Raw genomic sequence first — 25,423 nt, 5'->3', positions numbered from 1 at the left:
AAAGCGGTTCAAAGAAAAGCGCGTGGCGAAGCCTTCGATCCGGCGAAGAAGCGCGCAAAACGGAGCGCAGCCTGAACTTTCTCACGCGCGGAGCCCCTAAAAACACCCCCACCCACCCCCCAAAATACTACTCCGCTCTGCAACTTGCGCCGTCGGCGGATGCAATGCAGATGGCGAGCAGGTTCGATTTTCTTTCTCCCATTTGCAAGCCTCTTTCTCTCCCTGCTGCTTGAGCGGTTCCTTTGCACGGTGCAGCAGCAGGCGCTGGGGTTTTGCAACGCATGCATGCACCCGGGAAAAGGTGTGCATGCGCGCATGCATGCGTGTACAATGAACGGGGGGTGGGCTGGCAATCCCTACTGCCCGGTCCCGGGAAGAAGGAGGTGGAGAGAGAGAGAGCGAGAGAGAGCGAGAGAGAGAGGAGCGGGAAGGGGGCTGGTTGGTTCGCTCTTGACGCGAGGAAGTGCAAAACAGCAGTTGCTTTAGGAAGTCAATCGCTGGGGCTGGGGGACGCGTGCGCAGTGGAGACCCTGCCAGCCAGTATTTTTTTTTCTTCTTCAAAGCTTGCTTTCCAATTCTCTCTTAGCCTCCTTCCCTCCCCCCCTCCCTTTCCTCAAAGGGTGTCGATTCTGGAGCTTTAAAATAAGAGGCGAGGAAGAAGCGGCCCGGGGGGGTTGGAAGGCAAAAGGCAGGAAGGCACGGATGTGTTCCAGCCGGCGGGGGGAGGCTGCAGGGGCCTCGGATGCACAGAACGTGAGTAACCTCCACTCTCCTTTTTTTTTTTTTGCAAAAAATATATATTCTCTTATCTACGGAAAGACAGACCAGCATCCACTCTCCCTGGTCCTCGGCGCGGGTGCAAAAGGGAAGCGATCGGGCCGGGGGTGGGGGGCAGAGGAGGGGGGTGTTTCCTTGGAGGAGGGGAGGGAAAGAGCGAGATCGGAGCAGACCTTGCAAAAGAGAGAGAGAGGAAAAGCCCCTCCGCCCCTCCCCGGTCCTCTTCCTGTCTTTGCATCGCGTTGCAAAAAAAAGAGAGACGAAAAACGGCTTTCCTGAAACTGCCGCGCGGGGAAGCGAGAGAGCCTCTTTCTCCCTCCCGTCTTCATAAATGCATCAAGTGTGCCACGGGGGGGGGGGGCAGAGAGATCCAGTTGCAATGGACTGGGAGGAGATGGGCAGCCAGGGTGGGGGTGGAGGGAAAGAAATAAGCCAACACACACACAGACACCCCAGCTGCTTCGTGCCTGCAAATTTCTGGACTTGGGAGGGAGGCAGGCAAAGCTTGCGGATTTGGAGTGGGGGGGGGGGTGGCCGCGTCCCGTTTTGCCAATTGAGCGAGGGTCTCTCTCCTCACACCCCGTCCGCTGGGGTGGGGGGGGCACATTACATTTAAAAAAAAAAAAACACCCGCCCTATGGCCCTTTGCTTTTAAAATGAAAGCCATGTGCGGTGGTTTGCATACGATTTGAGAGAGAGAGAGCGAGCGAGGGAGCCTTCTCTATGCGTGGCTTTTGCTCGGAAGGGGATCCGGAATGGGAGTTTGCATCGCTTGCAACGCATTCGGTTGCCAGCTCCGGGGTGGGGTGGGGGCTTCCCTTTTGGAAGGAGCAGCCAGGGCAGGAGGCTGGCGCGCGCCCTCCGGCTTCCTCCTCCGTGACCCGGGGATTTGCCGGGCGTGTCGCGTGGCGAGTGATGCCCGTCAGCCCTTGCACGAGTTGCTCGGAGCAAATATAAATTAATGCATGCATATATGTGTGTGTGTGTGCGCGCATATATATATATATATATATATATATATGCATTTATATATATTATGTGTGTATATATATATATATATATATATGCATTAAAAAAAATCAGGGTTGCGTTGGAAAGCTCCTTCAAGAGGGCGCTCCCAGCAGCCCGGCTGGGCTGCAGTCCCTTCCTAGCTTGCATGCATGCCTGTCTGCATTGCAAGAGTGTTCCCCCACCCCGCCCGCTCTGCTGCATCCTCGCCCCCCCCCGGACGGTGGAGGGAAGGGAGGCGCAGGGGCTTTCCCATTCCAGAGTCTGCGGTGGGGGTTTCCCCTCCTCCTCCTCTTTCTCCCTGCAAATATCCTCTCTTTCCCTCTCTCCAATTCCTCTCCCCCCCTTTTCAGCCCCACCCTATAGAGCTGGTATCCTCTGCCGGAGCAAGGGAACCCCTTTCTTTTGCACCGGGAGAGACAGCCCGCAGCAGAGATCTCCCCCTTTTCTACAGCAAGGAAATAGAACATGGGGGAGGGTATTCGGGTGTGGGATTTCCCTGTGTTTTAATTCCGGGGCTTCCCAGCGGAGAGGAGACCCGGCCTCGCCTAAGGAAAAGCAGCGTTTTGCCTGGCACCCCCACCGCATTACCTCCGAAAGCCCAGTTTAGTGGTGGCTCTTCTCCGGCATCCATGCTCTCTCTGCATGCAGAAATCCCCGCTGAATCCGTGGCGGAGGCATCCCGAGAAATGGGGGCAGGAGATATTCCTTGGTGATGGACAGCTGCCAGTCAGAATAGACGGGCCACTGGACAGAAGGAGCCAGAGAGATCTGCTTCAGTTACAAGGGACGTGTTTTGTTTGTTTTTTAACGGCTGCCTGCTGAAAGTACCGTGGCGATATACGTAATTTTGGCCGTGCTGGGATTCGATCTCATGACAGCCCTGTGATGGAGGTCATCCCTAGCTCCCGCGTTGCAGATTTTGGAAAGGGAAAAAAAAAAGGAGAAGCAAAGGGTGCGAAAGAACTCAAGGCTAGGGAGGGATCTGAAGCCTGGCTTGGATATTTCTATTCATTTTATTGCTTTTTTATCTGACATAGACCTCCCTTTCCTCATTCAATCCTGTGAGGTAGTTAAGGATGAGAAGCAGTGGCTGACCCAAGGTTACCCATAGAGCTTTGTGACTGCGTCAGGATTTGAACCCGGGTCCTGGTTCAGTTATGCTGTCCTCCTGGCAGAACCCTGAGTTTCCTGCAGAATGTTCAATCTTTGTCAATACCGCCTCCTCTCTGAGAGGCAGTGTGGGGTAGTGGTTAGAGTGTCGGACTAGGTCCTGGGAGGCCAGGGTTCGAATCCCCACTTGGTCACGAAACTCACTGGGTGACCTTGGGAGCCGGTCACTCCTCGTTAGAAACTCAGATATATAAGCTTAAGCGCCAAATGGCTCCTTAAACCAGGGTTCTAGTCGCCCAAACAGAACGCCTTGTTGCCATTTTGGGGCTGGGCTGCTCAAAAAGTTGTAGGTTTCAATGTGAGTTTTGGGTTCCTGGAATTCGTTCTGATTGTGCAGATAAAATATAACGGGTGGAATTCTACAGGGTGTGTTGTTAGTGTGTGAAAACAGTCACGGTTCGAAGACGCCCGGGCACGTACCTCCAGATGGTGGAGATGTCAGGCACCATTCTTAGCACCCGGGCATCTTCACTTAGTCACAGGTGGCCGATAAGGTAAAGGGGACCCCTGACCATTAGGTCCAGTCGTGGCCGACTCTGGGGTTGCGGCGCTCATCTCGCTTTACTGGCCGAGGGAGCCGGCGTACAGCTTCCGGGTCATGTGGCCAGCATGACTAAGCCACTTCTGGCGAACCAGAGCAGCACACGGAAATGCCATTTACCTTCCCGCCAGAGCGGTACCTATTTATCTACTTGCACTTTGATGTGCTTTCAAACTGCTAGGTTGGCAGGAGCAGGGACCGAGCAACGGGAGCTCACCCCGTTGCAGGGATTCGAACCGCCGACCTTCTGATTGGCAAGTCCTAGGCTCTGTGGTTTAACGCACAGCGCCACCCGCGTCCCGAGTGCAAAATGCGCCTGACAAATTTTGAAATGCTGAAGTCGCTGCCTCTCAGCCTGACCTACCTCGCAGGCCTGTTGTAGGGATTAAATGAGTAGGGATAGAAGCATGTTTGCCACCATGAACTCCTTGGCAGGAAAACGTGAGATGCAAATGCAATTAACAACAAATATCTCCGGTTAAAGACGAGGAAGCATCTTTTTCTGCCAGTCAGAGAGGTCAGGCAGACCAGTGGTCTCTGCCTAAGGCGTCCTTCTGTTTTTCTGTAACTTTTTTTTGTTGAATTCAGGAGGAATTGGTGGAAATGGGTGCAGCGTGAACCTCCAAGCGCCTGTGTGAATTGCGATTTGTCTCGTCCAGCGCACTTTGGGGATATCTTAAGCCCAGTGGCTGTACCTTTAGATCTGGATTGGGGGACCATTAAGATTGCAAAAACAACGGCGGTGGCTCCCTCCGTTTGTTTTGCTTTCCTGGCACGGGCGACACGCAGCTGTGGTTTTGCAAAACGAAGAAACGTCAAAATGGGAAAGATGCGAGAGTCAATTAAAAGATCATTTATAAAACCACAAATTTAGAAAAAGGACTCCCACACTCGCTGCTTGGAGCCTAAGCTGCTCTCAGCTAGTGCCAATGAAGTAGAAGGCGGCAGCACAATTTGCCAGCCAGGTGGGGGCGGGCAGGTGGTGTCTGCCCCCCAGCAGGGGACCTGAGCGACATGCAGATGTCTCTGTGCATGCCCAGCACCCAAATGTGGAAGGGAACCCCAGAGGGCATGGCAAGACCCCTTGAGAAACAAATACCCATCTAGCCCACCCTCTCAGATTGGCTCCTGCGGGTCTCTCATTCTCCAGACTATCTTCCTCAACGTGGCAGCACCCAAATATTTTGTACTACAGCTCCCAGTAGCATTAGCCATTTGCACTCCAAAACACCTGGGAGGGGTGTGTGCTATTTTGCATTCGCATGAATTCAGTCTTTTTTGCGTGGCAGAACTTTGGAACTCCCTGCCTGTTGATACCAAGGTGGGCGCCTTCACTGTACTTTTCTCGGCTGCTGCTACAAACATTTTTGTGTGCGCAAGCCTCTCGGGGAATTTAGAAAGTTGTTGCGAGTTTTAATCTGTTTTTAGTTTACTGTTATTTCAACGTGTCAAAAGTCTTAAATGTATTGTTGCCGGTTCTTCTTATTAGTGATTTTATTTGTTTTAACTTCTTTCGCAAACTGCTTTGAGGTTTTGTTTTGTTTTTTGCAATCAAGTAGTCAATCAGTGTTACGAAATAAATAAAAATAAATCGATTATGGGGAGATGCTTGATGCTGACCTGTTTAGCTAAGTATGGTCCACACTCCACTGGCTGGCAAGGCTTTACAGGATTGCAGCAGGAGTCTTTCCCCAGCTAACAAAATGAATTTCAACGGGGACAAATGTCAGGTTCTGCACTTAGGCAGGAAGAACCAGCTGCACAAATATAAGATGGGGGACACCTGGCTTGCTGGTAGTACATGTGAAAAGGATCTAGGGGTCTTGGTGGACCACAAGCTGAACATGAGTCAACAGTATGATGCTTTATTTTGGTAAAGGTAAAGGACCCCTGACAGTTAAGGCCAGTCGCAAACAACTCTGGAGTTGCGGTGCTCCTCTCAATTTACAGGCCGAGGGGCCCGGCGTTTGTCCGCAGACAGCTTCTGGGTCATGTGGCCAGCATGACAGCCGCTTCTGGCGAAACCAGAGCAGCGCACAGAAATGCCATTTACCTTCCCGCCAGAGCGGTACCTAATTATCTACTTGCACTTTGACGTGCTTTCGAACTGCTAGGTTGGCAGGAGCAGGGACCGAGCAATGGGAGCTCACCCCGTCACAGGGATTCGAACCGCCAACCTTCTGATCGGCAAGCCCAAGAGGCTCAGTGGTTTAGACCACAGCGCCACCCGCGTCCTGCATTGTTTTGAGCGATGAGCTAATTTTGTTTTTGAGAGAGAGAGGATTCCCTTCTTTTCTTTTGATAGAAAAGTTGTTTCGGTGCAGGATTGTTTAAAAGGCAGGTCCCTGCCCTAGAGAGCCTACAATTGAAGACCCCGCTTTGGGGAGCCTAAAGGGAAGGGGGGCAAAGGAGAGAAAGGTGAATGGGAAAGATAGGTATCCTGTTCATTTACACGTACCAAGGGTTCGTTTCTGTAATGCAGAGGTGGAACATTTTTCATTCTGCCCTGTACTCGTCACACGCAGCACTGTTTCCATTCTGCTGCGGTTCGCCTTCTTCCATAAACAACACTTTTTGTCTCATTTTGTTTGCTGTGGCAAAAGTGCGTAATTCGGATAAGTTACGTTATTCCACCCCATTCATTTGCAAAAGCAGGTGGGAGGCGAACGTGACTGTTTGCTGACTGAAAGCAACTGGCACAACAGCAAATCCTGATCGTATTGGCCAGGTGGATTTCTGCTCTGGACATGGGACGGGTATGCCGGCTATGGCAGATTGCACCCCGTTTCCATTTCTGTTTGAATTCTCCAACATGACGTCCCTAGTGAGGACTAAGGGGCTGTGCCAAAAGCTTTATAGGAAGAGTGGCTCTTGGGATGTAAGGATGGAGAGAGAAACTGAGGACGAGGCCTAGGACCCACGTACCTATGGGACCACCTCTCCTGGTATGCCCCGCGGAGGGCCTTAAGGTCCACAAATGACAACACCTTGGAGGTCCCAGGTCGCAAGGTGGTTAGATTGGTCTCAACTAGGGCCAGGGCCTTTTCAGTACTGGCCCCGACTTGGTGGAACGCTCTGTCACAAGAGACTAGGGCCCTGCAGGACTTGACATCTTTCCGCAGGGCCTGCAAGACAGAGCTGTTCCGCCTGGCCTTTGGTTTGGACTCAGTCTGACCCTTGTGTTTCCCTCCCCTTATGGTTTTGATCTATGGGCTACTTTTAAAATGAGGTTGCATTTTAAATTGCATTTTAACCTGTATTTTAATTTTTTTTCCCCTATTAAGTTTTTATTGTAATTTTACCGGTGTTAGCCGCCCTGAGCCCGGCTCTGGCCGGGGAGGACGGGGTATAAATAAAATTTTTAGAATTAGAATTAAGGATAAGGGGACATGAAGCCAGTGTAGGGGTTCAGTAAGATGTAGGGGTGCAGCCTTTATGTGAGCTACACAAAGGAATGCAGCACAGTGGTTAATGCAACTGGTATTCAGAAACATTGCTGCTTTCATCAATATCATAATCATCATTAATTTAATTTGTTTACCCCCTCCGTCCAAAGATCACTGGGCAGTTCACAACATAAAAGTACAAAAGGAAAAGTACAAAAGGATGAACTGAAAAAGGTATTTAAATATACCTTCTTGAAGAAACCAGAGGCCTTTCTTCTGGGCATTGTCGGCCAATTAGTGCCAAAGAAGGACAGAACTTTTTTTATGTATGCTACAACAGCAGCAAGAATACTCATTGCAAAGTATTGGAAGACACAAGATCTACCCACTTTGGAAGAATGGCAGATGAAGATGATGGACAATATGGAATTGGCAGAAATGACTGGCAGAACCCGAGACCAGGGAGAAGAGTTGGTGGAAGAAGATTGGAAGAAATTTAAAGACTATTTACAGAAATATTGTAAAATTAATGAATGATAGAATGATGTTGGATAGTAATTAAGCGGTTTCCAGCTGTAATGTTCTAAGAGAATATGAAAAAAAGGTTATAAATGGGTTAAAATCTAATGGTAAGGATTTGCTGAACCAATAAATTGAAGTGGAATACAAAAAAGGGAGGTACGAGGAGGTCCGGGAAACAAGCTAAAAGAAAATAAGTAATAGAAAATATGTGTGTTTTTAACTGTTTTTATTTTGTTTTGTTTTGTTTTTCATTTTCACTGTAATATTTCAAAAAATCTTAATAAATATCTTATAAAAAATAAAAAAGGAAAAGTACAAAAGGAAAACCCAGGATAGCTCAGTCTGTAGAGCAAGAGACTCTTAAACTCAAGGACATGGGTTCGATCCCCGCCCTGGGCAAAAGATTCCCTTCCAAATCTGCAAATGTGTCTATAAAGCACAAAACACATTGGCGGTTGAATCTTCATACTACACTTAAGTAAAGCATTGCCTTAATAATAATAATAATAATTTATTATTTATACCCCGCCTATCTGGCTGGGTTTCCTCAGCCACTCTGGGCAGCTTCCAACACAATATTAAAATAAAGTAATGCATCAAAAAGAATTTCATTCATTCAAAGAACGTAAACGTAACCATTCTGCCCCTGCCAGTGCTCACCCAAATTTTCCTATTCCCCCCCCCCCCTTAGTTGGGAAAATTGAGGGAGAAAGGCCTGGGGGATGGGGTGGAATCTGCTTTCCCCCTCCCTCCAGTTTCCTGGGCTCACAGACTTCTAGGTGGAAGAGGTGAATTGGCTCCTGCTAGATAAGGACGACTAGCTGAAACCTTGCAGAAATACTGGAAAGCATTTTTCGGTGCATACGGCGATGGGAAGAAGCACATTCCCCAAAACGTGCCACAGTGGCTCCTGTCAGGGTCGCTGCAGCCTGTAGATGTTGTACGATTGGGGGTGAAGGTGGGTCTCCTCTAGGGAACCGTCAACCTGTCTGGGAAGGAAACAGTTTTCCTTAAGCAGCTCTGCAGAGCCTTCCAAGAGACCTTGGCAGACGTCAGGTTGTTTAAAGAGGCCGCTGGCAGATTCTGATGTTTGGCTACTCTTCATTTCCCCTCCAGACTCAGTACCGTATCCGCACACACCAAAACAGACCAGATCTCCTTGTTTTCAGACACCTAGGGTTCCTTGAACTCTGCTGGCCAGAAGGCATAGGTCTGGAGTTCCCCTTGTGCTTGAAAAATTTACTTTACAGTGGTACCTTGGTTCTCATACTTAATCCGTTCCAAAACCAAAGCGTTCCAAAACCAAGCCATGCTTTGAAAAAGTAATGCAGAACGGATTAATCGGTTCCACACTTTAAAAAACAACCCCTAAAACGGCAATTTAACATGGATTATACTATCTAATGAGACCATTGATCCATAAAATGAAAGCAATAATCAATGCACTGTACTATAAAATAAATAAAACAGTATTGTGGAGGATAAAATTTTTAAAAATTCTTACCTGCACTGATGATAGTCATTGTTTGGATGGGGGGGGGGCTTTTATCCATTTCTGCAGTCAATCAATCAATCAATCAATCAGCCAGTAGCTGAACTGGGATCCACACAGTAACAAAAACAAATTAACTGAAAAAGCCTCAAAACAAAAAACGCAAAATAAATAGCAAAAACGAAAGCACCAAATATAAGCTCCAAATATCAGCTTAGAACACTGCAATCGGAACAGGAAGGCTTGAATTACAATGGGGGGAACGATGCAAATTAGCAGTGCAACAGGAAACACAGGGGGACTCAAAAGAGAGCACGTTCAGTGTCCCAAAAAAAGTTTGAAAACCGGAATACCTACTTCCCGTTTTGCAGCGTTCGGGTTCCAAGTTGTTCGTGAACTAAGCTGTTCAAAAACCGAGGTACCACTGTATTTGTCTGTTTGGCATCTGTCTGTCTTGGGAGAGACAGTGGAAGAGCGTGCCGTCAGGGGTGAAGTCCAGCCGTTGGGGAGTTGCAGCGCCTGCTGTGGCTGTAGAGACTGATAGGGGAGAGACATGTTTCGTTGCAGCTGGAGCAGAGGAAGGTGTCTTGCTGGGCTGCTGCAGATGCACCACGGTGTTTCTTTTATATTTATTGCTTTTATATTCCACTTTTTCCCCCTCCAAGGAGCACACGCGGTTCTCCCTCTCCTCATTTAATTTCCACAAAGATCCTGTGAGGTAGGTTAGGCTGAGAGGCAGCAACTAAACCGAAGTCACATGTTGAGCTTCGTGGCCAAGTGGGAATTTGAACCCAGGTCCCAGTTTGACACTCTAACCACTTTGCCACACTGTCTCACTGCCGTGATGTTTGTAACAAGCTCCATCCTGTTCCATATACACCTGTCTGATCACCTGAAGAAGCCTTCCTGGTTGTTCCACAGTTAATTCACTTTCATATAATTTCTTTGTGACGTGAGGCTTTTAGCATAGTAACTTGAGGTCCAGCGCCGAGGGCCTTCTGGCAGTTCCCTCATTGCGAGAAGTAAGGTTACAGGGAACCAGGCCGAGGTCCTTCTCGGTAGTGGTGCCCTTCAGATGTCAAGGAAATAAACAACTATCTGACTTTTAGAAGACATCTGAAGGCAACCCTGTCTAGGGGAGTTTTTAATGTTTGATGTTTTATCATGTTTTTAATATTCTGTTGGGAGCCGCCCAGAGTGGCTGGGGAAACCCAACCAGATGGGTGGGGTATAAATATATTATTATTATTATTATTATTATTATGTAGTGTTCCTATTAAAATCAGACAGGCACCTACAATTCTGGTTGTTTGTCGTCTGCTGAAAAATTATTTGTTTTGTCAAGCGTTTTTGGAGAATTAATTTGATAGTTTGTCATTTGTTCTGTATTTTATGATCTTATAATTTTTCTCAGATATATATATATATATATATATATATATATATATATATACACACACACAAACACACACACACACACATACAGTGGTACCTCAGGTTAAGTACTTAATTCGTTCTGGAGGTCCATTCTTAACCTGAAACTGTTCTTAACCTGAAGCACCACTTTAGCTAATGGGGCCTCCTGCTGCCGCCGCGCCGCCAGAGCACGATTTCTGTTCTCATCCTGAAGCAAAGTTCTTAACCTGAAGCACTATTTCTGGGTTAGCAGAGTCTGTAACCTGAAGCGTATGTAACCTGAAGCGCCTGTAGCCCGAGGTACCACTGCGCATACACACACACACACACACACACACACACACATCTATCTTAGAGTGCTTGCAAAGGATATAAGGAAATATTTGTCTCTCTTGGATGGTTTTGTCTGCCTGTGAAAGTGATCCGCCAAATATTAGGAGAGAGCCTCCTCTTGTCTGGTCAACTTTTCGGCCTCTGGGCAGTCTCAAAAAATATAATAATAATAATAAAAAAGAGGTTGTAACCAGAGACTTGAAAGGGATTTGCTGTCCCACTCTCAACTCTTTCTGCTGCTTTTCCTTACTTGTGTTCCCAAGGCATTTTCAGGCGCATAACTAGGAGAAGTCCGAAGGCATGCGTTCACAAAATGGGAACAGGCAAGACTGCAATCTTGAAATCTTGTCTCTTCCTTGATAGCCAAAGTGGAAATTCCATGCACAGGGGTTGTGTCTCGCTGAATGGCACAAAATTTGGGGGCAAGGCTGGTTGTGTGGTTTCTCAGTCTCCCTTTTTTTCCTCTGGGGCGTTTCGCTGGCAGCTGTTGGAAGCAAAGAGCCCTGGTCAAAACAGAAGCGGTCAGCGAGGCAATTTTCACGATTGTGCATGTGGAAAACGTGGGGAGCCAAAGTGCGGCACTGTGTACACAAAGCACCACAGTTGTGAGAGCGAAAGAGGAAATGTGTGCTGTGCTATTGAATCAGTACCTTAGGAAGGTGTGGAGTGATGGAGAAAGCTGAGAAATTAGGACGTGTTGAATGTTCCAATTTCCAAGAACGAGGTGTGCTAAAAAGTTGTGACATGACCTTGGAATTCAAAATATACTTTGGTTAAGTTAACATAATTTAGTTTTGCTTGGTAAGTAACGCATTCACTCAAATGTAACGTGCACCTTTTTTGGGCCAAATTACGTCACAAAAATCCGGGTGCGCCATTAGATTTGATTGTGCATTTACATTCACCAGCAAAAAAAAAAATTGGTTTTGAAAATTGAGGTGCGCCTTAGATTTGCTGGTGCATCAGATTCGCGTAAATACGGTAAAATGTGTGCAAAGTGGCATAGAAATCATTAGAAATGTTTGCCAAGTACTTGCAGTTAAATTATATATTGCTTTTGTTTTTATTTTCTTCGGTTATTAAGCATTGCCTGACATTTTCGGAAGGTAAAATTAAATTCTTTGTTTTTCCGAAAGCAGTTTCTGTGCTTACAGAATCCTAGAATTGGAAAGAGACCATGAGAGTCATCTAGTCCAACCCATTGCAATGCAGGAATCTTTTGCCCAGCATGGGACTCGAACCCACAACCAACCCTGAGGTTAAGAGTCTCATGCTCTACCAACTGATGATTATATTAAAATTATTAGATGCCAAACTTTGGGAGCTGGCATCAAATTCTCCCAGCCTCTCCAAGTCCATTGCTGGTGTAGAATTGGGAACAACTTTAAAGAAAATAATAATCTCCAAGCATGTCGATGGAGCATTATTTTTAGCGCTTTGCATAATTTATATTGCATGCTGAATTTAGACTTCTTTCTGGCACATTAGGGCACCTTGGCAGAAAACGCATGAGCAACCTTCTCCTTGCAACAGATAAATGCCCTTTGGCTCTCACATCCTTTCCTGTCTCTCAGCAAAGCCTTTCCACTGCACTGCTCAGGAATGCTTTTCAAAAGGGGGGTTAGGAAACACATTCCATTTTGTCTAAGGGAAATGCTGATTAAATAGCTATTGACTCTTCTTAAGCTGTCTTTGATGGAGCTTTAAGTAGTGATTAATAGGTGCTTATCTGCCCCTGCGTTGTCCGAACCTCTATAAATATGCTTTTTGTGCAACAGTACTCTGCCGATGTAAATCTTAAGGCCAGGAAGGATTATAGAGATATAACACTCGAGGGAGCCCTTGTATTCTTTCGTGGAAAAAACTGATTTTTGGGTGTTGTGGGAAGGGGACGTATTTATGTGCGTACCATCCACGCAGTGTAGGAGGTTAGGAACCTCTGTAAGTACAAGAAGAAACCGAAACTGAAAAAAGCAGTTGTGAATAATACAAACAGAAATAAGACCAAAACCCGGCACAGAGGTTAAAACAAGCTGAAAACCATTTTTAGCAGAAGAAGGAAGACGTTTTCTCCCTGTCTTATAATAGTCAAGGGCGTCCAATGAAGCTGAATGCTGGGAGATTCAGGACAGATAAAAGAAAGGGCTTTGGCCATGCCTTGTTAGACTGTGGAACTCCCTGCCACAGTGATGGCGTTAAAGGCAGATTGGACAAATTCATGGAGGGGAAGGCTACTTTCAGGTCCACTGTTGGAGGCGGTATGCCTTTGAATACCAACGGCTGAGAATCACCACTAGGAATAGTTCTGTGACACTCATTTAAATCATGATTTAAATCACTAGTCAGTAAGACTTGTTTTAAATCTTTTTTTTTTTTTATACAGAAAGAATCATTCTTTCTGGTATAATCTTTATATTCACTACCAGAGGAAGTTTTCATTTTTGGAATAATAAATTTTCAGAGTAGTCTCTACAGTTATATCAAAAATTGTCGATTTAGTTACACTATTAGAAATACATAGACCGATAATTATGAAATTATTGTGAAGTTTGATAAGCTAACTGTTTATATTTGGACAACTTTTCTGCTGTACTTCATTGGAAGGAGAAAAACAATCATTTCCTTAATCACAATTTAAACAATTTATTTAACTAAAGCGATAACATTGTAGCATATGTATCCATGTTTGTTAACTGATGTGGTTAAACATTTTTTTTAAAAAAACACCAAAACTTAAGACTGTTTTAGCACACATGAAAAACTTAAAACAAACCCTTATTTCCTGATGGATAGCATTTGGACTATAATGTAACCTAAACAGAAATTATCATTATTCTTCCAACACAGGTATACACACAGACATTTCCCACCCTTGGATTTATGATAAATGTCTCCAGACACCCTCTAATTTTTTGTGTATGTGTGTTCCCCACCCCAGCAGTGTTTTTGCAAGTCTGGGTGCTCTCGCTTTGCTTAAATAGAAAACTATCTTTAGAAAGTTTTTTCCTCCAAAAGCATTTTATTTTAAAAATCCGATTTAAATCAAAAAATATCCGATTTATTTATTTATTTAAAAATCATTGATTTTTATCCACCCTGCTCAGATCCCCCCTGTATCTGTTTGGTGTCTTCTGGGATGCAGAGAAGGGAAACTCTGATCCTAAACACCCACTGCCTTGCAGGATATCTTCAGGAGAAGAAAAACCCTAAGGAGTAAAGCCTGCACACATCCAGAATGGAGTCCCTAAGACAGTTGGATGGTGTCTTGTCCACCTCCTTCCAGCGACTCCTGCAGCCAAGCTGGTGCCAAACGTCTTGCTCTGCTTTCCTTTGGACCCCGTCAGTGAGGCTGAGGGGGGGGGGTCCTGGGGTCTGGGCAGCCCAGGACCTCCCTGCACCCTGCCCAGGCTTGCACCCAGGGTGGTCACTTGGGTGCTATTAATGCAGCAGTGGAATTCACCCCTGGAAGCGCACTCCGTTGTCTCTCAAGACAGGCAGATGCCGTGAGAACAGGGGTCAGCAACCATTTTCAGCCGTGGGCCGGTCCACTGTCCCTCAGAACTTCTGGGGGGCCGGACTATATAGTGGTACCTCTGGTTGCGAACGGGATCCGTTCCGGAGGCCCGTTCGCAACATGAGAAGAGCGCAACCCGCAGCGGCTCGTCTGCGCACGCGCGGGTTGCGATTCGCCGCTTCTACGCACGCGCATGAGGTCATTTTGCACTTCTGCACATGTGTGAGCGGCGAAACCCAGAAGTAACCCTTTCCGGTACTTCCAGGTCGTCGCGGGACGTAACTTAAAAGAACGTAACATAAAGCGGACATAACGTGAGGTATGACTGTACAGTGGTAGCTCTGGTTGCGAACGGGATCCGTTCCAGAGGCCCGTTCGCAACATGAAAAGCCCACAACCTGAAGCGCCGTAACATGAGGTATGACTGTATTTTGAAAAAAATAATGAGCAAATTCCTATGCGCCACAGATAACCCAGAGGTGCATTTTAAATAAAAGGACACATTCTACTCATGTCAAAACACACTGATTCCCGGACCGTCTGTGGGCCAGATTTAGAAGGAGATTGGGCTGGATCCGGCCCCCGGGCCTTAGGTTGCCTACTCCTGTGTGAGAACAACGCAGGCGACTTGATGGCTCAATCCAGCAGTACTTTTCTGATGTTCTGAATTTGGACCTGGACATCCTCCCTGGAGACCCTTCTCCCAAGTTTCCCTGTCAGTGATGTGAGGAGCCGTTGATTGCTAGAGAGAAGATCTCTTCAGCAATGGTGGCCTGTTTGTGGAATGCCCACTCCAAGCTGGCGTTTTAGGTGCCAGGCGAGGGTGTGGTTTTTTTAAAAAAGAGAATTATCCCAGACGTTTTAATGGGTACAGTGGTACCTCGGGTTAAGAACTTGATTCGTTCTGGAGGTCCGTTCTTAACCTGAAACTGTTCTTTAGCTAATGGGGCCTCCTGCTGCTGCCACGCCGCCGGAGCACGATTCCTGTTCTCGTCCTGAAGCAAAGTTCTTAGCCTGAGGTACTATTTCTGGGTTAGCGGAGTCTGTAACTTGAAGCGTATGTAACCTGAAGCGTCTGTAACCCGAGGTACCACTGTATAGTTATCTGGTGCTTTTTTAGATTCTTTCACCAGATTAACAGTACAGTGGTACCTCGGGATCTGTTCCGGAGCCCCGTTCGCATCCTGAACGCAACGTAAGCCATGACGGCGCGTGTCCGCGGGTTGCGTTTTGCCGCTTCCGCGCATGTGCGTGATGTCATTTTAAGCGTCAGCGCGAGCGGTGAAACCTGGAAGTAACGCACCCTGTTACTTCCGGGTTGCCGCGGAGCGCAACTCGAACGCGCTCAACTCAAAGCACATTCAACCCGAGGTGTGACTGTACAGTCATATCTCTTGTTACGTCCGCTTCATGTTACGTTTTTTCAGGTTGCATCCCGCGGTGACCCGGAAGGAGTTACTTCTGGGTTTCACCACTCGTGCATGCACAGACGCTCAAAATAACGTCATGCGCAGAAGCGGCGAATCGCAACCAGCACGTGTGCAGGTGCGCCACTGCGGGTTGGGTTCCTTTCATGTTGTGAACGGGCCTCTGGAATGGATCCCATTGGCAACCAGAGGTACCACTGTATACAAAGCAGCCAGCCAGATATTCATAGGAAGCCTTCAAGCAGGACCTGGGGGCAACAGCCCAATTTCCCCGTCTGTGACCTCCAGCAATGGCATTTATAATAGGCATGGTGCCTCCAACAGCACATAGCTATTGGTAGCCACGGGGAAGGATACAAATGCCACAGATAAATGGAGAAGCAGCCCTGGCAAAGCGCATGTAAAGACTCTGTGAGGAATGGCGTGGCGTTTTCCAATTCCAAAGAGAATTCGGCCGTCTTGCGGGGCACTTCCTGAGACGCAGAGCAAGACTCGTCCGAGACAGATGGACCTGCACTTCAGAGTGGCTGAAGTGGGAGGGAAAGCAATGCGAATTCAATCCCAAGGCTTAACCTTATCTCCCCAGAAATTTAGAAACCCCTTTCCATAATCCTGCAAGCAGAAAGAGAAGGCCGTCTTTATGTACGTTATTCCATTTCTATCCGCTGTTCCTCCAAGATGGCTTACGTGTTTCTCCTCGCCGTCTTATTTCCACAGCAACCCTGCCAGGTAGGCTCGGCTGAGAGTTGATTGTTATAAGAAAAAGCTGCTGCTTTATCACTTATGGGGTATCCAAGAGCCCATATATCAGAGTCCTTATGTAGGTTCTCTATGGGCAGGAGAAAATAACAAGAGGCCAACCAGAGAATATTGAGAAGCAAAGCAGCTAGCAAGCCTGATCTTTATTAAACTGTTGCAACAGGGTGCTCACACACAAACACACACAGACACCCCGCAGGGAGGGAGGAGAGGAACCCAGAACGTTGGTGTGCAAGCTCTTATATAGACTTTTGAAATTGCCTCCCCTGTAGCGCAAGACCACTCTCCAAAACATCATACATACATCACAGAAAGAGGTGGTCCCCAGCAGAAATTTGAGTGTGTTTCTTCCTTCCTGTCTGCCAGGATACCTGATAATGCCTTATCTGATTGCCTTTTCTGGGTAGCCTGGCCATTCCTTGGAGATGGTCAATACTTAGTTCCTGAATCTCTTGCGCATATTGATAGTGTGCTCAGCTTAACAGATACTTGCCAGACTCTATTTACAGGGAGGTGTAAGCCCCTGCAGTCCAAAGACAATTGGAAAGCTTTTCCCATTTCCTTCCTCCTTGCAGAGAAAGATTTGAGGTCAATTTGGGAGAGTCAAAATGGCTTCAGGATGGTTCTCCTGTATTATTTCAGACACGTGGTTTATATACTTATGTATGTGTTTGCCTTGTACATTATGAACATTTATTAATAGATAGATAGATAGATAGATAGATAGATAGATAGATAGACAGACAGAGAGACAGATAGATAGATAGATAGATAGATAGATAGATAGATAGATAGATATGAATGAGAGAGCTTCATGGACAAGTTTGGATTTGACCCCCCGGGTTCCCAGAGCCTATCCCAACTTTCTAGCTACTACATCACTCTGTTACGGTGGCTTCAGTTTCTCACGTGTCTGCTGGACGGGACATTGTGGTTTGGAAGGAGATAGGAGCCATATAAGTAGTCTTTAAAAAGATATGTATTTCTGCTTAAATGCAGTGCATTTTCTCTGTAAATTTTACATGGCCCACCTTTCTTGTCAATCACAGGTTTGCCCAGGCTTGTAAACAGCTGCTGGCCCAGTGGCAATGTCCTCTAAGCATTCATTGATGGAAAAAAACCCCATAAAAAGTTACAAAAGCGTCTTTCTCTCCCTGATGCTTTGAAAGTCACAAATGACTATTTGTGGGCAGGCAGCCAGTAAGACTTTTTTTTTTTTTTTTGTAGGCTCATCCATACCTTGCAGACTTACAGTATTTGCAAAGCTGAGTTTGCTAAACAGGAAGGGAAGAACTACCGCTTACAAGGAAACACACAGATGGCGTCTTTGTAAATGCAAACGAATCTCACTGCTAAAAAAAATATGAGCCACTCCCATTACGATTCAGTAGAAAAATAATCAGCTTCTGTTAGTGAAAAGGTGTCATCTTGATTGGTGACAAAACCGGTGGTATCACCTAGACCCAGTGTGGTTTAGTGGTTGGAGCAGGCAGCCCCAACCTTCGGCCCTCCAGATGGCTTGGACTACAGTTCCCATCATCCCTGACCTGGTCCTGTTAGCTAGGGATCATGGGAGTTGTAGGCCAAAACATCTGGAGGGCCGTAGGTTGGGGATGCCTGGGTTACAGTGTCAGGCTAGGATCTGGGAGACCAGGGTTCAAATCCCAACTCAGTTATGACACTCATTGGGTGACCTTAGTCCAGTCCCTGCCTCTCAGCCTAATCTACAACACAGGGTGGTTGTGTGGATTCCTTGAGGAGGAAGAGAAGAACCATGAATACCATCTTGTACGCCTTGGAGAAATGCAATAAACAATGCAGATTTTAATAATAATAATAATAATAAATTATTTATATCTCACCCATCTGGCTGGGCTTCCCCAGCCACTCTGGGCAGCTTCCAACAAAATATTAAAATACAGTAATGCATAAGACATTAAAAACTTCCCTAAACAGGGCTGCCTTCAGATGTCTTCTTAAAGTGTGGTAGTTGTTTTTCTCTTTGACATCTGATGGGAGGGCGTTCCACAGGGTGAGTGCCACTACCGGGAAGGCCCTCTGTCTGGTTCCCTGTAACTTGGCTTCTCGCGGTGAGGGAACCGCCAGAAGGCCCTCGGCGCTGGACCTCAGTGTCCGGGCTGGATGATGGGGGTGGAGAGGCTCCTTCAGGTATACTGGACTGAGGCCATTTAGGGCTTTAAAGGTCAGCACCAAGACTTTGAATTGTGCTCGGAAACGTACTGGGAGCCAGTGTAGGTCTTTCAGGACCGGTGTTACGTGGTCTCAGCGACCGCTCCCGGTCACCAGTCTAGCTGCCGCATTCTGGATTAGTTGTAGTTTCCAGGTCACCTTCAAAGGTAGCCCCACATAGAGCGCATTGCAGTAGTCCAAGCAGGAGATAACCAGAGCATGCACCACTCTGGCAAGACAGTCTGCGGGCAGATAGGGTCTCAGCCTGCGTACCTAATGGAGCTGGTAGACAGCTACCCTGGACACAGTGGGGTTTAACCTAACTAAGCCCTAATCAGAGAAGTCCCATTGAAATTATTGGAACTGTTATTTTTACTAGTTGCTTTCATTACAGAAATGATGCCAAGCGACTTGCAAGTCCTGTCCATTAATTTCAGTTGGTCTACTCTGAGTATCCCTTGAGGAATGGCCAGTGAATCACTTGTAGCCCCTATATATTTTCCTGCGTTACCTCTCTCTTTCCTTCTCTCTGAGGAACATTCGGGGGGGGCAGAAAGGGTCAGGGTTGGGGTGAATGGGGGGAATCCCCATTTACATGTGTCCTGTAACGGAATCCTGGTCTGAGTGGCTCCCACAGGGAAGCCGCAGAAAGATTGTGTTTAAGTCAAGGGTGCTGTGGACTCGAAAAGGTTGAAAACCACTGGCAGAGGCGCCGCACCCCATCCCAGATGCAGGGAATGTGGAGTTATGATCTGGCTCAGGGATGTGGGAAGGATTTTGCCTTATGCCATCTCTGTAACCTGCACCGCTTGACCTGCATTCTGTACCCGCTGAACCCAGCACACTCTGGAAAGGCAACCCTGCTTTGAACTGCCTCCCCCCCCCCCCCCCATAATTGCATCCTTAAAGACAGTTCCAAACTGGGGAAAGAGCACGGCTTAAAAAGCTTGTTGAAAAAGGAATTTCCTCCGCGTGTGCTAAGAAGGCAACCGAGGCGGCCCTTGTCTTAATATTCCAGGGGAGGGTAATGTGCGCATTATGAATTATGGTGCTGGAGGAGACTCTTGAGAGTCCCATGGACTGCAAGAAGATCAAACGCATCCATTCTTAAGGAAATTAGCCCTGAGTGCTCACTGGAAGGACAGATCCTGAAGCTGAGGCTCCAATACTTTGGCCACCTCATAAGAAGAGAAGACTCCCTGGAAAAGACCCTGATGTTGGGAAAGATGGGGGGCACAAGGAGAAGGGGACGACAGAGGACGAGATGGTGGGACAGTGTTCTCGAAGCTACAAACATGAGTTTGACCAAACTGCAGGAGGCAGTGGAAGACAGGAGTGCCTGGCGTGCTCTGGTCCATGGGGTCACGAAGAGTCGGACACGACTAAACAACAACAATCTGCGCATTACCTGCGCAAATGTCACTGCTGCTTCCTGTAGTAAACATTCGTCGTAACAGATTTCTGCATGCATTTCGTCTTTGCTTGGCTGGCCTACCCTCTGCTTCGAAAGGAAACTGGACCACGATTCTACTGCCGTGTTTCTTTTCCTGAACCTTTCTAACCTAGAGCAGTGGTTCCCAAATCGTTTTTTGCTCCTTTGGTTCCTTAAACTCCTTCCCAGCGCCCCATACCCTATAAATAGGTAAAGGCTAAAGGAACCCCTGACCATTAGGTCCAGTCATGACCGACTCTGGGGTTGTGGTGCTCATCTCGCTTTATTGGCCGAGGGAGCTGGCGTCCAGCTTCCGGGTCATGTGGCCAGCATGATTAAGCTGCTTCTGGCGAACCAGAGCAGCGCACGGAAACGCCGTTTACCTTCCCGCCGGAGCGGTACCGATTTATGTACTTGCACTTTGACATGCTTTTGAACTGCTAGGTTGGCAGGAGCAGGGACCGAGCAACGGGAGCTCACCTTGTCATGGGGATTTGAACCGCCGACCTTCTGATTGACAAGTTCTAGGCTCTGGTTTAACCCACAGCGCCACCCGCGTCCCTTACCCTATAAATAGCTTTATTCAAAATAGTGGTTTGCACTGCCCACTCAGGAAGATAACGGCACAGTGAAATTCAAAGCAGGAACAATTAATTGCACATTTATTTCAAATCCAATTAAAGCTATTTAGTTTAATGAGTTTGGCAAAACGGATGCTCTTGATGCTGTGATACCAGCTTTTCGAAGGGGCAAAGTGATCTGGAGCTTCTCAGAATTTGTTCAGAAGTAAGCTGAATGCTCTTGGGCACTCTTAGCAGACAACAATAAGATCCACCTTGGCCACAGGGGTGCTTTCAAAGAGATCCTCAAAATTATTTTCTCCACAATTTCTGACACCCGCCTTTCCCCCCTGTGGGGCTGGGCTTCTCTCATGTGGCGGTGACTCTCAGATCAGGATGTGAATAAGTGAGCTCTGCTTCAAGGTCTCAACTGTGCGAAGGTCAGTGAGGAACTGGGCAGTCAGTCAATCGGTCAGTTGGCCACTGGCTCTTCTGCCTCTGTAGAGCAGCTTGATGCATCGACATAACTGGATCGCCTTTCTGTGAACACCTGGGAGAAGAGATGAGCTTAATAGTTTCTTGTTGGAGACACATTCCATAGGGCAGGTGCTACCATACCAAAGGCCCAGAGCAGGCATAGACAAACTCCGGCCCTCCAGATGTTTGGGACGACAATTCCCATCATCCACTGGTCCTGTCAGCTAGGGATGATGGAAATTGTAGTCCCAAACATCTGGAGGGCCAGAGTTTGCCTATGCCTGCTCCAGTGCAAACAACTCTACTAAGAGCATCTCTCCGGAGGGAATGAAGTGACCAGGCAGGGGTATACATGGTTAGGGGTCCCTGGAGATAACCTAGGACACAGGTAAAGATAAAGGACCCCTGACCATTAAGTCCAGTCGTGAACGACTCTGGGGTTGCAGCGCTCATCTCGCTTTATTGGCTGAGGGAGCCGACGTACAGCTTCCGGGTCATGTGGCCAGCATGACTAAGCCGCTTCTGGCGAAACCAGAGCAGCGCACGGAAACGCCGTTTACCTTCCCGCTGGAGCGGTACCTATTTATCTACTTGCACTTTGATGTGCTTTCAGGCTGCTAGATTGGCAGGAGCAGGGACCGAACAACGGGAGCTCACCCCGTTGTGGGGATTCAAACTGCCGACCTTCCAATCGGCAAGCCCAAGGCTCAGTGTTTTACACCACAGCACCACCCGCGTCCCTAAGGACGCAGCTACACAGCTGCAAAAAAAAAACCATTTTAAATGTGTTGTAAAGTGCAATATACAAATGTGACACTAGATGGCAACAGTGAGCTATGCAAAATACAATGTATTTTTCAAAACTTTTTTTTTTAAATGCATTTTTAAAGCGTTTTTAATATGCGTGTAGTTTCCATCCTAGTCCCATATTGTCCAGAGTTGTTGTAGCTCCTGCCCAGAGAAATATCATGCATGGAGCTGTCTGCAGAACCCAAGTTGGGATATATACCCCTGCTGATGGCAGTATGCAGTGCATAGAAATGGTATGGATTTAAACTGGATTTCAAAGGGGCTTTGGAGACAGCAAAGAAGCCACATAGAAGTTGTGATTTGGAAAGCAGAGAGAAGCCGGTTCTGAAGCAACTTGCATTTTGAAACCCGACCAAAAAAGGGTGTTTTTTATTTATCATGGCAGTTATTTGACTCCATTCATTAGTCAAGAGTATATTGGAGGGACATAGCTTATTTGGCAATGAGAGCTGTAGTGGAAATGTATAATTAGTTAGTGGGTTTCACCTGATTTTCATATTTAATCACAGCCAAGACTCTTTATAAAGCAATTCTCTCAACCTCTTTGCTCCTTCTCCAGCTCAAGGGATTACACCCATTCATAATGGCCCCAAACTGTAAGAGCTCGTATCTTTAGCTAGTGGAAAACATATTCTGCACAGCATCAGCCCATATTTTCTGTGTTTTGTTGGAATGTTGTGGGGGCTGTGTAGCCTTGATCCTATGCAGAAGTGAGTGGGGCCAGTGGGGCTTACTTGAAAGAACCTGTTCACAGAATTGCCCTGAAACTGTGTGGGATTGAGGTTAAAATCAGCAACACATTTATAGAAAACTATTTGGTGTTACTTGCTTTTGTTTAAGTACCCTTGCTGTGTCATTTGGCTACGTTGAAATTATTCTTAATTTCATTTATGCATCCCTTCCTTTGAAGCATCTCAATTGATACAATACAATACTATACAATCCAAACCACATACATTGCATATATTTAAAAAAAATAGTTTGAGCAATTAACATATATGAAAAGAGTTCATAAAGCAGTTTCAGATACATTCAGATAACAGCTGGGGCATACATAGTGCTTAGTTCATAGCTTTGGAGTTTGTGATTCCCAGTCTGAAAAATGAAATCTTGTGCAAGATGGTGAGTGGTATGATGCAGGCTTGCATTTAGCTACTAGCCTGGTACCCACAGGTAGGCATGCCATGCAGGTGAATGAAAGCCTTCTGGGGGAAAGGGAACTAGACACCTGGAAGCAGACTACTCAAACCTTCATTGGAAGAGAGTTCCAGAGTTTGGGAGATGCCCAGGAGAAGGCCCCTTTCCCCACAGAGGCTAAGCCAAGCTTTTTGTTGGATGGAGTCTGTAGGTCAGGCATGTCCAAAGTCCGTTTCGGGGGCCTAATCCGGTCTGCTGGTTGGTTTAATCCGGCCCCTGTGGTGGCAGTTTATTTCCTGGGGTAAAATCCCAAAAAAACCTCAGCAACTTCAATCCTAAAAAGAAACTCAACAATTTTGGGGTAAAATCCTAAAAAAAAGCTCAACTTCAATCCTAAGAAAAGGTCAGAGGTCAACAACTGTGGTTGGCCCTTTGGTTGGCCCCCACGGCCCTTCACTTCCATCAAATCTGGCCCTCTTTGAAGAAAGTTTGGACACCGCCGCTGTAGGTGAACCTCCCCAAGAGCTGGAAGGGAGGGCAGGTTCATAATGGGACTACAGATAATTAGGACCCAAGTTGTTTTAGGATTTAGAGATCAGACACAGTGCAGGGATGTCCAACCTGTAGATCGCGATCTACTTGTAGATCACCGGGGTGCTTCAGGTAGATCGCGGGACGATAGGAAGTGATCACTGAGAAACAGCTTTGCCCCCCCCCCCCCAAAAAAGCTAAACAACCCTTGGCAAATCTCGCCTCGTTTAGTTGCCACCTTTGGTAGATCATTGTCAGTTTTTTCATATTGGGAGTAGATCACAGTCTCTTGGGAGTTGGACGGGTCTGGACATAGGCAAGGGATGTTTTGCATGCAGAAGGTGTCTGGATCATTCCCAGGTAGGACTGGAAATGTCCCCTCCTTGAAAAACTGGAGAGATGCTACTAGCCTGGGTCAGCAATGCTGAGCCATCTGGGCCAGTGGTCTGACTCTATAAGCAGCTCCCTGTTTTCCTGTGTTCACATCACTTGGCAAGCCATTTGTCTCATTCTGCACCAGCTACAAGTTCCAGACATTTCGCCCCAAAGGCAGGCTCCGCATAGAATGCCTCTCTGTCGGCTGATCTGGAAGTTGCATGGTCTGAATGAGAACAGCCTGGTCTCTGTCTTCCTGTGGCACTCAAAGCAGGCATGGCAGCCAACGCTGATAAAATGCCATAAGCTGCCACCTGGGATTCCAAGAGCTCAGCCACATTGCTTAGGCCAGCAGATCCAGATCTTTTGCAACGTAATTTTTTAACCAGCTTTGGCGATTAGGTTAAAGCACCTCCATAATTGCAAAAAAAAAAAAGCTTATTTTTTGCAGTATTTTAAAACCAGATGGTGATTAGATGGATGCACCTCCATATTTGCAAAAAAATAAATAAAATGCTTATTTTTTGCCATATTTTTGCTGAAGAGTTTTGCGGCGCAGCAAGAGAACGTAACACGGAACGCTCTCTCTCTCTCTCTCTTGTTCCATACCCCGCCGTTCTGTGCCCCCTCCACACCCTTTCTCGTTTTCTCAACCACTTCCTCTCTTCATTCTCTGCGCGGCCACCAGCTTTTCCTGTCTCTAGGAAGCCTTCACAAGAGATGGCCGGGGCTTTCCCAAAAAAGGGGCTTTAGCGTTGCATTTAGATTATGCCATTTCCTTTGCCACTCCCTTTCCTGTGAAGTAACAAGACATTCACTTCCCCTCTCCTCCTTTTTTTTCCTTTTTGTTCTATCACCCCTCGAGTCTGTCTATCTGCCTTTCCCCCCCCCTTCCTTTTTTGCAAAATGTGTTGTGCCGTTCCCTGCAAGTAGACATCAGTCTGCTTGGAGAGACCTCAGGATGGCTAGATGGAATCCTGCCAGCCACGGAACAGGTAAGGGAACCTGTACTAACCTGGAACCTTTTCCCCATGCTCTCACGGTTGTCTTCTTCTGGCTTTGGGCAAGATAGCCTTTCGCAATGGGGTGGTGTCTCTGCAACTGCCCAGCCCCAGCAGCTTTGGCAAACAGAATCCACTTGTCCACAGTGTCTGGGCTTTTTTGGTTTTTAACCACCTGCCCACAACTTCATGTGTCAGTTGTCGGAGGGGGGAAAGAACCAGCCCCCCCCCCCCATTTGCAAAAGCTTCCTTGCAGGGAGGCAGTTCTTACAAACTGTGGGCAGATAAATGTCTACCTGTCTGCCTCATTTAAGGGCCTTCCTGTCAAAACCATATTCGAAATACTTCAGTGCTATGCTGTAGTTCATTCCCGAATGATTTCCCTTAATGCACATTTGTATTCCGGTGTCTTCATAACTAGGGGAATTTCTGCTTACTCAGAAGCTTGGCGTTTCGGGAATATTTGTGCTCAGAGCTGGAAAAAATATTTCATATCCTATTTTACGCTGGTGTGACCCGTCCTAGTCTCAATGCTTTCTGCTTGTTCTCTTCCATTTTCCTC

The 25,423-nt window shown here is 47.0% G+C and overlaps 1 protein-coding gene across 2 annotated transcripts in view; it reads left to right on the top strand.

The window, feature by feature from the left end:
* The first annotated feature begins 525 nt into the window (after positions 1–525).
* Positions 526–25,423, top strand: part of RGS19 (regulator of G protein signaling 19) — a 60,927-nt gene continuing 36,029 nt past the window's right edge. Inside the window, exon 1 of one of the 2 annotated variants that reach the window (XM_081011628.1) lies at positions 526–753. The gene's annotated coding sequence lies outside the window, so the exon portion shown is untranslated. Of the gene's footprint in view, positions 754–24,510; positions 24,856–25,423 lie in introns of those variants that run through there. The other variant, XM_081011627.1, reaches the window with a different exon arrangement.

Source organism: Podarcis pityusensis (genome assembly GCF_964106645.2).
Source record: "Podarcis pityusensis genome assembly, chromosome: 6".
Taxonomy (NCBI): domain Eukaryota; kingdom Metazoa; phylum Chordata; class Lepidosauria; order Squamata; family Lacertidae; genus Podarcis; species Podarcis pityusensis.
Note: the sequence above shows the minus strand (reverse complement) of the source record. Positions and strands in the feature narration are given on the sequence as shown.